At 38.2% G+C, this 15,338-nt stretch overlaps 1 pseudogene; it reads right to left on the bottom strand.

Annotated features, from left to right (window-relative positions):
* Positions 1–817: 817 nt before the first annotated feature.
* On the bottom strand, positions 818–2,425 carry LOC143438792 (olfactory receptor 8B12-like; annotated as a pseudogene).
* Positions 2,426–15,338: the final 12,913 nt, after the last annotated feature.

The raw sequence follows: 15,338 nt of genomic DNA, 5'->3' as shown, positions 1-15,338 counted from the left end.
GGGGCAAATCTGCTGAGCGCTTGATTCTCCTGTGCTTTTCATCACACTTCAATTTTAAATAAAATGGACCCCATTTGGAGGTCACTAAAAATAAAAGAAAATGAAAAAGACAAAAAGCTGGCAAAGACTTGGAGGAAAGGAACCTGTATTCACTTCTTAGTGGGAAGATAAAGTAGTCTAGGTACTACAGAAACAATGTAGAGGCACCTTTAAAACCAAAATTAGAATTATTATATGATGCAACTATACCACTTCAAGGCATAGACCTAAAGAAGGTACAGTCCGCACACAATAGAGATACTTACACATGCATGCCCCTTAAAATTCACAACAGTAAAGTTATAGAATCAGCTTTGATACCTATCAATAGATGTTTTGATAAAGGAAAGTTGGTATGTAAAATCTCTGAACTCCACTTGAAGGAGCACAGGTACCTGGTTGGAGGTTCCATTGTCCTGATTCATTCTCATACTTCAAGTATCTTAAAAGCGTTATTCCAAAGATTAATCTGTGCAAAGTTGAATGGCATTGCAGAAGATGCAATCAGACTTACTTAAATGAAAACATCAGTGATAAGCTTATCGAGGCAGAACTGGCCATGGAAAGGGTCGAACAAGAAAACAGGCTAAAAGAAAGTAAAATAAATGTTATTGGAATTCACGGGCCTGTATTTCAGTACCAGCTCAAGAATGAGATGTATGTCTGTAGGTGCCCTATAAAACACTTAGAAATCACAGTGTGAAGCACCTTATATGAAATGGTTACATTAGGTTACTTTTAAAGTGTATTTTATCATTATGAAAACAGTATCTACAAAAGGAGGAACAATTGAGACAGCCAACTGGGAAAATTTAAATATTCTTAAAAACAAGATTTTGTTTTCCTGTGGGTATAACACTGCCTTTCATTTCCTTTACTAAGAAATAATAATTTTTTTTAAATCTTAATAAAGCTTTGGGCGTTATTTCTGAAGTACTTTTAAGAGAAAAATTTTCTGCTCAAGGTTTTCCTCAGAGCAGTTTTGACATCCTTATTCCTCAGGCTATAGATTAATGGATTGAACATGGGCACCACAGCAGTATAGAAAACAGAGGACACCTTTCCCTGGTCCAAAGGCAAACTAGATGGTGGTTTGAGGTACATAAAAGCTCCTGACCCAAAAAAGAGAGACACTACAATAATATGGGACGTGCAGGTACTAAAGGCTTTGGACCTGCCTTCTTTGGAGCTAATGTGGAGAATGCTAGAGAGGATGAAACCATAAGATATGAAAATGGTAACAATGGGCACTCCAATGCCAATGGTCACAACAATAAAAACCACCAACAAATTGATGTAAGAGCTATTGCAGGACAGCTCAAGGAGGGGAATGATGTCACACATAAAGTGGTTAATGATGTTGTCAGCACAGAAGGTTATAAACTGTAAGTTTCCCATATGGGCCACAGCCCCAAAAACTCCCATCCCATAGACACCTGACAAAAGGTATGAACACACTTAGGGAGACATGGTGACCCTATACAACAATGGTTTACAGATGGCAACATAGCGGTCATATGCCATTGCAGACAGGATGTAGGACTCAGAGAAGACAAAGAAGCAGAAGAAGAAAAATTGTGTCATACACCCTGCGTAGGAGATGATGTTCTTCCTCAGAACAAACCCCACCAGCATTTTAGGGGTGAGCGTGGTGGAGTAACTGAAATCGATGAAGGACAGGTTGAGGAGGAAAAAGTACATGGGAATATGCAGGTGAGAGTTGAGCCCGATCAGTGTGATCAAACCCAGGTTCCCCACCATGGTGACCATGTAGAAACCTAGAAATAGGATGAAGAGTGGAATCTGGAGTTCCGGCTGGTCTGTTAATCCAACAAGGATGAACTCTGCCACCGAGGAGGTGTTCGCTGCAGCCATTCTTCTCTTGGAGTGTCTGTGAGGGGGGGAAAGAGTCATTAAGGGAAAGGAGGAACTACAGAGCACAGAAGTACATGGAAGCCGAAGGAGCGGGAGAATAAAAGAGCAAAAACATTTACTGACACTAACTATGGGACAAACGCTTTCTAAACACTGTTAATTATCCTAGTACCCATGGAACGGCCATGAAGTCACAATGCTATAGTCCGGAGAAGGACTGCTGTGGGTCAGGTAGATACTCACAGGTTCAGCTTGGAGCCTCACTCTACTGTCTCCCGTGCATCTCGGTGGTGGTGCTGAGGGAAAGAAACCAGACAGAGTGCGTTAACAGCAGCTCTACCTCTGCTTCTCCACATTTACCATCAAAGCTTCTAGTTTCTCTTGGTTCTCATGCAGAACTGGAAGTAGAGCTTGCTCTTTGGTTGTGTGTTTGCGATGAGACTCCTTGACAGTTACTAGGAAAGGCATAGCATCCTCGTCTAGCACCGTGAACAACGGAGAGCTGTGCCTTTTGTTGGAAAACGCAGTGAGCTTATCTCAGAGTCTCCCTCTCATAGGACCATTACCCCAGAGTCCACCTTCCTAAGGAAATGTTCATTAAACCCTTGTTAATGCTTCGTGTGGCTTTTAATGAATTTCCTTAAACTACATCCTTTTAAAACATTACTAAAAACAAAACATTAAAGTGGAAATAATTTTTACCATCTAGTATAGAGCACCTACCATTTACCAAGGATTGTGCCTAGCACCACATAACAACAATGGACAAATAATTCTGCCTCAGTTACTACTTATACCAACCTAATATCTAAGGTGTTTTTTTTTTCAGGGACAAAGAGTTTTATTTTCATGTAAATGTTTTGCTTTAGCACAGAAGTGATAAGAAATGGACTTAAGACAATTATGACTATGTATAGTTAAATGAGATAGATATTGTGTCAGCACTAATTCATGAAGCCTACACGTCTATGAGCTGGGAAGGCAAAGTGTTCTGCTTAGAAATATAGGGATTAATTGACTATTAAAAGCATGCATTGTTTTATATGATAAATATTATTTTTAATTAATTTATTTATTTCTTTACACTCCAGCTGTTGCCCCCTCCCAGTTTTTCTCCAATTCCTTACCCCATTCATCTTCACCCTGTCCCCTTGAAGATGCTCCCCCACTACCAGATCTTCTTACTCCCTAGAACCTCGAGTCTCTCGAGGACTCAGCACATCTTCTCTCATTGAGGCCAGGTTAATGCACTTGTTAGCTAGCTGTACTTAACTAGCATACAATGATTACATACTTTAATGCGTCAATAAGTGTATACTACAGCATCTACTGATTTTAAAATCTATTGATTTATAAACGAGAAGGCTCACTTCAGACCTTTGAGTCCACTCTGATCTCTCCAACTCCAATATCCACAGTCTTAATTATTGCCTCCACTGTCTCCCTGTCAGTGGTTACAAGATCTCTGAAGCGCTGACTTTAATTACAAGGATCCAAAGGCACTAGATATATAGAGAGATTTAGAAAAAAAACAGCCATTTTAAAGAAGAGTAAAAAGTGTTAGAGGCAGAAACAAGCAACTCAGAGGCTGTCAGACATCAGAAAAGAAGGGTGACTATTTCATTCATGTGACAAAAATCACTTGACCACTTCCAAGCTAAAATATAAAGAAGCTTATTATTTTATCCAATTATCTGCTCAAGCAGTTTAATCTTAAAAACAATTTCTTGCCACATACCTATCATTTGTTAATGTCTGATAGGCCAGGCATTCTCCCTGTCTAGCAACAGGGATTTGAAGACTTTGACCCAGAACAGCATTGCACATCTGCTGCATCCCAGAAATTTTTCTGAGCCACTTTTCAGAGGAGAATAATAAATTGTGTATTTATAGGACATTATTCAAGTACAAGAAATGTGTGTGTGTGTGTGTGTGTGTGTGTGTGTGTGTATTTCCTCATGAAGAGGAAAGTGTAAACCACTCAGAGATGTAGAAAGAGGAGAAACATTCCAGTTTTAAACAGTTGTTATCTGACATCAGAACACAAGATTTGAAAAGTGTTTGAGGAAACCACTTACTGAACTAGCACACCAACATCCACCTCGTCATACAAGACCCTCTCCAAGATATCACATTTTGCCAAGAAACTTAAATTCAATGAGTTAACTCAGAAAGTGACTCTAAGGAAAAAGTTCCTGCATGAAGTAACAGTACAGATGGGTGGTAGACTTTGCTGAGGATTTAAGACAACTATGAGTCAACTCTAGAGGTCACTCACTGAGACTAATACAAGTTCTAGTAAGATTTTGTGTGGAAACTTATATTCTACATTCCTTTCCAGAGACTAAGGCTGATGAATTTCATAGCCAAGAAATAACTTCTATTTGAAGAAACAAAAGCTTTAGTTATCAAATTGTTTACATGATTTTAGCCATAGTTAAGGTTAGAGTCTTGGAATTGTTTCAGAATTTTAATACAGAAATCCATCTCCCCAGGCCTAGCTACCACTTCTATACATATACTGTCACATACACACACACACACACACACACACACACACCACGCATGCACGCATGCACGCATGCACGCACACACACATATTTTGTGTTGAGTGCACATACTACATCATTGAAGATTTACTGCCTCTCAGCTTGGTCTCAGCCATAACAGTTTCATTGGACAACTAACATTACTGTCCACAACTCAGACTGAGAATGATGGCGTGCATCTTCTGTTCTCAATCCCACTATACACACTTAAGGAACATATAATATCAACTCATTATCTTAAAAATATAATTTCCCACAAGACAAGAATTTTTGAAGATTGTGAGGGGTTGTGGGGAGACCTTAGGGATTCGTTAAACATTTGTTTGTCTCCAGGAGCTTTGGCGAGTTCTATGTGCATGATGTAAAAACCAGAGAAAGTTCTTCTGAGGTTTTTAACAGTTTACAAATGGTTTCCATGGGAACTTCATTTGAATGCATCAAAGTTTTATTTCAAGTAAGCCAGGCTTTTCTATCTTTTTATTGTTAGCTTACCACAATATAACGAAAGTCAAGCAAGGAAATAACATCTTTGATTATATTACCTGATACAGGTAATATAACCTATCCCTCATCCCAAAACTTAAAACTTTGTATAATAGCTTCCTTGCTTGACTTACTATAAATAGAAAATTATATGTGAGACATGGATTATAACAAGCTCATCAGGGCAAACATATGTGCACACAGAGCTTTTATGCATATGGTTGTATATATTAGTCTCCAAGAGTGTGGCAAACCACCAAGTAGCATGCAAAGTTAGTGCAAAGGATGACTCTGTCCACTCTACACAAGAGAAATCCAAGCTATACTTTCAACAGATCAGACAGCCTGTCCAGAGAAAGATGGTAGTTGAATTGTCCTTATCCAAAGTGAGTTCGTTCTGACCCTTAGATTGTGCATAGATTAACATCGTCTCCAAGAAGTATTATACTTGCCAGCGTTAATTAAAGTATGTGCATTTATCATGTCAAAATGCTAAGTAAAACGGTCAAAGGAAATGGCTTATTTCCTAACGGTTTATGATCTGATAGAGGTATCACCCATCTGTTCCCTCTATCCTTTACCCACCTTTGTGTTCTAAAACAGCCAGGATCCAGTGCTCAATGACCTATGCCTCTTCTCTACACACTGGATATCTCATCCTATGGCTTTAAAAATATTCTCTGTGACTCCAGCAAGGGAAGCAGGCAGGCAAACTACAGATCTTCACCTATGTCCCCCCTTTTCCAAATCCCCACCCCAACCCATCTCATCTCGAGCCTCACAGCAAACTATCTGCTGAGACCACCCTCTTCCAAATTCCCTCATCTCCATTGGATCACACAGATCTTCCCCACCTAACTTCTCTCCACCCAACTCACTGCTTTATCCCAAACCACAACTCCAGACTGCATTCCCTGGGAACCTACGGGCCACTTTGATCAGGGAAACAGGTAAGCTAATTTCAGATTTTTCACCTCTTTCTCTACTTCTCCAAATCTTATCTCTCCAGTCTTATTCTCACCTCTGTACCAGACCACCTTCTTGCAAAGTCTATCCCTAACAGATCACACGGATCTACCTCTCCAAACTCCCTTCTCTGAACTCATTACTTTATCCCAGCCCTCAACTCCAACAGGTATTCTGCCTCCGTTATCAGGGAACTAAGCAGATCCTGGCAGAACACTCTACTTTCTCCCTCCTGTGGAAGTACCTACCTACCACCATCACCTCCTGGACCATCTCCTTCCATGTATCAGCTTCCAATACTGAGACAAACATTTTACCTAGTGTCTTGGGGTTTTGTTGCTGTAAAGGATACCATGACCACAGCAACTCTTACAAAGGAAAACATTTAACTGAAGCTGGTTTACAGTTTCAGGTGTTTAGTCTACTATCAGGGAAAGGAATATGGCAGCATGTAGGCAGAGATGATATTGGAGGAGTTAAGAGTTCTTCATCTTGTTCTTCAAGCAGCAGAAGGAGACTGTGTGCCATACTGGGCATACCTTTAGCATAGGAGACCTCAAAGCCCAACCCCATAGTGATATACTTCCTCCAACAAGGTCACACCCACTCTAACAAGGCCACACCTTCTAACAGTGCCACTCCATATGGGCCAAGCATTCAACTACCACACCTGGAAACCTCAGTGACCACCTGAAGAGGTTAACCAAACTCAAGAAAATACAAGAAAGAAATAATCCCAGAATACCAAATCAAAAGGGGGAAACACATACACATACACACATACACATACACACACACACACACACACACACACACACACACACACTACAACAAAATAAGAAAAATCAATAAACATCACTCATTGATATTTCTCAATATAAATAGTCTCACTCTCCTAATTAAAAGACACAGACTAACAGTTTAGATGTGAGAACAGGATCCATCATTCTGCTGCATCTAAAAAGCACACCTTAATATCAAAGATAGACATTACCTCAGAAAGAAAGTGTGGAAAAGATATTCCAAGCAAATGGACCTAAGGAGTGAGCTTGTGTGGCCATTTTAATATCTAACAAAATAGATTTCATGCCAAAACTAATAATAAGAGATAGGACACTTACATACTCACCAAAGGAAAAATCCAGCAAGAGGACATTATAATTTTTAACATCTATGCACCAAATGCAAGCACAACCTATTTCAGAAAAGAAACACTATTACAGCTTGAAACACTTATTGTCCCTCAGACATTGATAATTGGAGACTTCAGTATCTGACTCTCACCAGACAAAAACTAAGCAGAGATATGCTGGTGTTAACTGAACATTATAAACCAAATGGACCTAACAGATAATTGAATATTTTACACACACACACACACACACACACACACACACACACACACACACAAGACTATATCTTCATGTTGGTAAATCATGGAACTTTCTTCAAATATAACCACATACTTAGACAGAAAGAAAATTGAAATAACACCCTTCATCCTATCAGACTGTGGATTAAAGCTGAATATCAACAAGAAAAGAAAAAGTAGAAATTTTACAAACTCATGGAAAATAAACAACTCACTACTGAATGAAAAAATATATATTAAGATAGAAATTAAGAAGAAAAAAGACTTCCTAGAATTTAATGGAAACAAATACATAACATACCTAAACTTATGGGACACAATGAAGGTAGCCCTAAGATAGAAGTTTACATAACTATATGCCTCCATTTAAAGATTGGAAAGGTCTCATACTGGTAACTTAACAGCACACCTAGAAGCTCTGGAAAAAAATGAATAAATCACATCCAAAAGGGGTAATGGCAAAAAAAGATAATCAAATTCAGTGCTGAAATCATTAAAATAGAAACAAGTCAAAAAATACAAAGAATCAGTGGAGGGAAGAATGGTTCTTTGAGAAAAATCAATAAAATGGGCAAACCAAATTATCCAAATTAACTGAAAGGCGGAGAGAAATATCCAATTTGGAAAATTAAAGATGAAAAGTGGGACATAACAACAGACACCAAGAAAATCCAGATAATTATAAGGATATAATTTAAAATCTATATTCTACCAAATTGTAAAATTGAAAAGAAATTGACAATTATCTCCATACAAACTACTTACCAAAGTTAAATCAAGATCAGATAAGCAACTTAAACACACCTATAACTCCTAGTAAAATAAAAGCAGTCACTTAAAGTCTTCTATCCAAAAAAAAAAAAAAAAAAAAAAAAAAAAAATTTCTAGGGCCAGATGGTTTTAGCACAGATTCTACCAGCCTTTGAAAGAAGACTTGTTGAGAACACTCTTCAAATTATTCCAGAAAATAGAAACAGAAGAACATTGCTCAATTCATTTTACAAGACTACAGTTACCCTGATAGCCAAACCACAAAAGATTCAACAAAGAAAGAGAATTACAGACCATTTTTTCTTATGAACATAAATGCAAAAATACTCAATAAAATACTTACAAACCAAATCTAAAATGTATCAAAACGCTCATCCACCATAATCAAGTAGGCTTCATCCCAGAGATGTAGGAATGGTTTAATGTACATAATAGCCAATAAATGTAATCCACCACCCTCATTTAAAAAAAGAAAACTGAAAGAGAAAAACCATGTGATTGTCTTATTAGAAACAGAAAAGGCCTTTGACAAATTTCAAAAGCCCTTCCTGATAAAAGTCCTGGAGAGATTAGGGTACAAGAAACATACTTAATTCTAATATAGGTAGTTTTCAGCAAGCCCACAGCCAACTTAAATGAAAACTCAGAATAATCCCATTAAAGTCAGGAACGAGGCAAGGTTGTCCACTCTCCCATATCTAGTCACTATAGTACTTGAAGTCTTAACTACAGTAATAAGACTACTGAAGGAGAGCAATAGCATGCAAATTGGAAAGTATCAAAGTATCTTTATTTGTAGATGATACAATGGTTGTGGTGGTTCGAAAGAAAATAGACCTCACAGGCTCATATGAAGTGGCCTGATTAAGAAGTGTGGCCCTGTTGGAGTGGGTGTGGTGTTGTTAGAGGAAGTGTATCACTGTGGCAGGCTTTCAGGTCTCAGATGCTCAAGCCAGGCTCAGTGTGGAAGTCTCTTCCTGCCTGCTGATCTGTATGTAGAACTCTCAGCTACTTCTCCAGCACCATGTCTGCCTGAACACTGCTGCCATGCTTCCCACCATGAGGATAATGGGCTAAATCCCTAAACTGTAAGCCAGCCCTAATTAAATGTTTTTCTCTGTAAGACTTGCTATAGTCATGGTGTCTCTACACAGCAACAGAAACCCCCCAACTAAGACAATAGTATACATAAATGACCAGAAAACTTCCACCAGGAAAATCCAACAGTTGAAAAACACTTTCAGCAAAGCAGCTATATACAAAATTAACTCACCAAAAATCAGTTGCCCCCTCCTATATACGAATGACAAATTGCCTGAGAGAAAAAAAAAATCATGGAAATAACAACTTCCATAATAGCCTCAAATAAAATAAAAATATCTTTTGATGTCTCTAACTAAGCAAGATATCAACTTATATGATATAAACTTCAAGTCACTGAATAAAAAAAAAAATGAAAGTGAAGATTTTAGAATATGGAAAGATCTCCCATGCTCATGGATTGTCAGTACGATTAGTATAATAAGACAACCATCCCACCAAAAGCAATCTATAGAGTCAATGAACTCCCCTTCAAAAATTACAACACAATGATGCAGAGACCTTGAAAGAACAATTCGTAGCTTCATGTAGAAACACCATAAACTCCAAGATAACTAAAACAATCCTAAACAACCAAAGAATTGTATGAGTTATCACTATCTCCACTTTAAGTTGTACTACAGAGATATAATAATATAACCAGCAAGGTATTTGTAAAACTACTAACAGGTTGATCAATAGAGTTCAATTGGAGACCCAGATATAAATCCACACACCTATTGACACCTAATTTTTTATAAAGAAGACAGAAATACACACTGGGAAACAAAATAAAAAAAAAAAAAAAAAAAAACCAGCATCTTCAACAAATGACGCTGATCGAACTGGAGGGCTGCATGTGAAAGAATCCAAACAGATCCCTCCACACAACACACTGCACAACATCCAAAACTCTAAATGGATCAGAGACCTCTACCTAAAACCAGATATAATGAACCTGGTAGAAGAGAAATTGAGAAACAGCCTTGAACACAATGGCATAGGAGATAACGTAGGCCAGAAAATCAACAATTGACAAATGAGGCCTCATGAGACTAAAAAGCTTCTGTAAGGCAAAGAACAATTGTCAGTAGGGCAATGTAGCAGCCTACAGAATGGGAAAAGGTTTTCACCAACTACAAACCCAGTAGAGTACTCTGATTTGTGTTTCTTTCCTTTCTGTCCTTCAAATCATAGAGCAACCTTCCTGTCAATTCATGATGTCATCTTTCAGCCCTGTTTTGCTTTGATATCCATACTGCCGATGAAATCTCATGCATCACCTTTCCCCATTTAGGTAAGAGTACACATCATTTTAGTCTAAATATCTGTTTTACATGCAGGTATAGATTGTAGTAATGAAAGTGCAAATACAAATTTTCAAACTGCTTTCTGCTACTGTAAATCTAGATGTCATGGATGGTTTGGGAGTTCTGAGACTCCAGGGTGAACTTGCTACTATTATTTTGCTGAATGGATTGAGTATCAAACTTCCCTCCAAATTCACATATTTGTGCCCATAGCTTAGTGCAGCTCTCCGGGAAGTATCTTTGTGCACTGGATGACTGTTAATACAGAAACTCAGAATTGGTCTAAGTATGGAGAATAATGTCAGTGAAGTGCCTAGCCACAAATGGGATACCATGTAGCACCCTCTTCTCTCAGAGGCTAGAGACCATTGCAGAAGAAACAGAAGAGAGATGGTAAGGGCCGGAGATCCAGGACAGTCAAAGTAGAAAACTGTCTTCCAGACATGACGGGACTGAATAATTGCCTGCTAAAATTGCTTGCTCAAGACCTGCACAATTTTAAGTTAATATTTCAGCAGGGAATGTGAAAGGTTTCACTAGCCCCCACTATGAGCTAAGGATCTCTTGACAGTTGATCTGTGGGAAGGAGAGTCAAGTTTTCTTTAAGATTGCTTCTGGTAGGTCAACAAATGTTCCAGTGGAAGGCCCTAAAATGATGAGTAACTCAAATTAGATTTTGTGGATTATTGTCCTGTCCAGCGGGGCATTAAACAGGGGTCCGGGAGATCACCTGGAAGAGAAAGTGAGGGAAAACAGGCCCACGCAAAGAATGGCGATCTGTCTATAGGCTGATCAAATCGCCATTTTTACTTTTTCACACAGGGGTTATAAGCACATAGAGGCAGGATTTGGGGAAGGGGATGACTCAGGAGTGTAGGTGTTCAGGGGGAGTACAGGTATCTTCCAGAACAGAGTCTCGGCTGGGTGAAGGTTCAGGGGACAGTTCACTATGACTCCGCCTATGATTCATTTACCTTTATCTAAGTTGGTACTATCCACTCAAGGCTACCCAAGGTCTATGACTATCCACAAGACCCATGACTACTTGTTCCTATCCTGGCTGGTAAATTTCCACCAAAGCTGCCTGTTTACAATATGCTATAGTTATCTGTTTCAGTGTTTTTCCACAGAGACCCGAGACTTTGTGTTCGCAGGCTGACTTAGGCCTATGGCTGAATTTAGACCTTCAGTGTATAAGCAAAGCTGCCCCTGACAGATTATAAAAAAAATAATAATAACATGAAGTTTAGAGAGTGTGGAAATCAATCCCAGAGAAGCATGAGCAGGTAGCAGGTGTGAATAAATAGTAGGGGGGTCAAAGAACTGGACTTAAGAATAGATCATAAAATGCTGGCCTAACCCTGAATAGAAATAAAAAGTAAAAATTCAGCCTCGGAGAAACAGAGCTTGAAGGAGAAGAGGTTAAAGTACAAAGTGGAGAATCAGCTCAACAGAGATGGCTGAAGAATGAGGAACAGCTCTGAACGCAATGCTTAAACCAAAGGTTGAGGACTGTGAAAGTTTGTATATGCTTGGCCCAGGGAGCGACACTACTAGGAGGTGTGGCCTTGTTGGAGTAGTTGTGTCACGTGGGTGTGGGCTTTAAGACCCTCATCCTAGCTGCCTGGAAGCCAGTCTTCTGCTAGCAGTCTTCAGATGAAGATGTAGAACTCTCAGGCACTCCTGCACCATGCCTGCCTGGATGCTGCCATGCTCCTGCCTTGATGATAATGGACTGAACCTCTAAACCTGTAAGCCAGCCCCAATTAAAAATTGTACTTATGAAAGTTGCCTAGGTCGTGGTATATACTTACAGCAGTAAAATCCTAACTAAAACAAGCACTAAGGATGAAACCTTTCAAAAGCACTCAGAAAATGGGAGAAGGAAAATTTCTCAAGAAGACTTTTTTTTAATTTTTTTATTGGATATTTTATTTACATTTCAGTTGTAATCCCCTTACCCTATTTCCCCCTATCGCATCCCCCTCCTCCTGCTTCTATGAGGATATGCCCCCACCTACCCATCGACTGCCACCTCCCCACCCACGATTTCCCTCACACTGGGGCGTCCAGCCTTCACTGGACTAAGGACTTCCTCACCCACTTATGCCTGACACTGTCATCCTCCCCTTCATGTACAGTTGGAGTCATGGGTCCCTCCCTATGTGCTCCCAGGCTGGTGGTTTAGACCCTGGGAGCTCTGGTTGGTTGGTATTGTTGCTCTCCCCATGGAGCCACAAACCCTTACAGCTCCTTCAGTCTTCTCTCTCACTCTTCCATTGGGAACCCCAGGATCAGTTCAATGGTTAGCTGTGAGCATCCATCCGCCTCTGTATATTTCAGGCTCTGGCAGACCTCTAAGGATGGCAAATTGACTAGCAATCAATTCCAGCTCAACAATTCCTTAGTTGTGTGAACTTGGGAAAATTGTCCTAATATCACTGAAATATGATAGTCCTATAGTAAGCTCAGGGAGAATAATGCCACACTTGCAGGTGTGTCTGAGTTATGAAGTCTGACTTTTGTAAACATTTGTTAGTTCCATAACACCAGACTGAACTCTTTCCCCAGAAAACGCAATTTGAAAGAGGAGTAATAAATTGTAGACTCAGACTCCTAATTCCTTCACATCACTTTTTACCTATACATTAATGCAAAATGTTTCCAAGATTTCATTTATCAAAGCCACTTTAAGGCATGAGAAAGATGTAAGAACAGATTTCATTTATTTAATGTATTAAAGACTAATTTGAGTTTCTCTTTCTTCACTTATAAATTTTACTGATTTCCATGTTTTAAATAACTTTTTTTTAGGTTGGTATGTTATTAGTATGGTTATTCACAACATTAAATTATTTTTAATGTCTAATATTTGTAGTGATTTGTCCTCTTCATTAATGATATTATTAGTTCTTATTTTATATCTTTTGTGATCAATATGGCAAAAAAAATTATTGATCTCTTAAAATAAGATACCTACATTCTTTCATTGATTTTTCTTTATTAATATTTGATATTCTATTTTACTAATTTATACTTCATCTTAATTATTTTCTTTTATTTACATTATTTTTTTCTATTTACAGGTTGGCGCATATAAATTATTGGCTCTTGATTTAAATTTTTTCTTCTATAAAAACAGATATTTAAAATTATAAAACAACTTTAGCTAAATCATACAATGTTCAACTCTTTCATTTTTATTTAGCTTAAAATATTTCTTAATGTTCCTTGTGGGCTTTGTTTTCCAGCAATTATGTTATTTAGAAGTGTATAGTTGGTTTAATTTCCATATGTGCAGAGATTTTGCAGAGATCTGCTCTTAGTTTCTAATTTAATTTCACAGTAGGAAGAGAACATATTTTGTATGTTTTTGGTACTCTTAAATTTATTGAAACTTGTTTAATGTCTGGGCATATGGTCTGTGTTCGTGATTTTTTTCCATGTACACTTGAAAAAGTGTGTATTTTATTGTTGTTTGGTAAAATGTTATATAATGTCACCCTCTTCGTGTAAGTAGATAGTACTGTTTGGTCTTTTATGCCTATAATTTGTCTACATATTTTGTCAGTTATTGTTGACATCACCAACATAGAATTTGAATTTTTCTCTACCTTTTTTTCAGTTTTCTCAATGTTTGTTTAATGTATTTGAAGTTCCAAGTTGACTTTCGTCATTCATTCTCACTCTCCCTCTCCTTTCTCTTCCTCGCTACCTCTCTTTCTCTCATCCTTTCCTTCTACTCTTATTCCCAACCTCCTGTTACCCTCAGAACCATCCCAGGACCTTGCACGTATGAAATAAGCTCTCTTCAATTGACAAGAGTTATTGTAAAATGTCTCCAATAATAATTAGTTGTATATTTCACGTCCTGGTGTCCATTGTGTTAAAACTTACCATAGCTACTCCAAACTTTCAATGATTGGGTTTCGTTTCTCATTTTTTTTTTCTACTTTTACTTTTTTGAGATATGAGATATACTTGGAAATATTTATTGGGAACTATATGATACATGCATGCCAAACATAGTAACCAGATCAAGGTGCTTATTAGTGTTCCCATCATTAACATATCTATATTCAGGGACCTTTTACACTCCTAGTTATTGTGAAATCTATCACACACTTTTACCCTAACTAGTACTTACCCTATTAAGCTCTTATAAACCATCACCAATCATCTTACCTGTGTGTTTTGGTCCTTATGCAACATCTTCCCACCTCACTTCTCTTCTGTGTCTCCCAGTCTCTGATGACTGCTACTCTACTCTGCCCTTCTATAAGATTGATTTTTCAATTTTTTTTTCCTCCAACCAGCAAAAGGAACACATCCTGCATTTTTATTTAACATGTTTGTGTTTCTCCCATTTATTTCTCTTTTTGTTGAATGTTTTATTTATTTACATTTCAGGTGACATCTCCTTTCCCCATTTTCCCTCCCTAGAAACCTCCTATTCCATCCCCCTTCCACCTTTTTGCTTTTATACCATTTTAATTACATGCAAGTCTTAAGGTCAGTTCTAGGTTCAGGAGCTAGCAATACAATAGATGCACATAGTCAAAGAACAAGCAAGGCAATAAACTAAATTCTGTGAACTGAACACTCCTGTGATCACTGTTTCTAAAGGCTTATCAGGATGACCAAAATATCTGAGCCAACTTCCCTGTCCTAGCCCAAAGTCATTTTCATGTCTGAAGCCTACTTCATTGTTCTAGCCTAAAATTTAGACTTCTATCTGAAATTACTTCTTCATTCTAGCCTAATGTCAGATTTCTGCCTGAAGCCATGCCTCCAGCTGTATATGTAGTGGAGGATGGCTTTGTCAGGCATCAGTGGGAGAGGAGAGTCTTGGTCCCTTGAAGGCTAGATGCCCCAGTAAAGGGGAATTAGAAG

This window comes from Arvicanthis niloticus, chromosome 26, assembly GCF_011762505.2.
Source record: "Arvicanthis niloticus isolate mArvNil1 chromosome 26, mArvNil1.pat.X, whole genome shotgun sequence".
Classification (NCBI taxonomy): Eukaryota; Metazoa; Chordata; class Mammalia; order Rodentia; family Muridae; genus Arvicanthis; species Arvicanthis niloticus.
The sequence above is the reverse complement of the archived record's forward strand: the minus strand, read 5'-3'. Positions and strand labels throughout refer to the sequence as shown.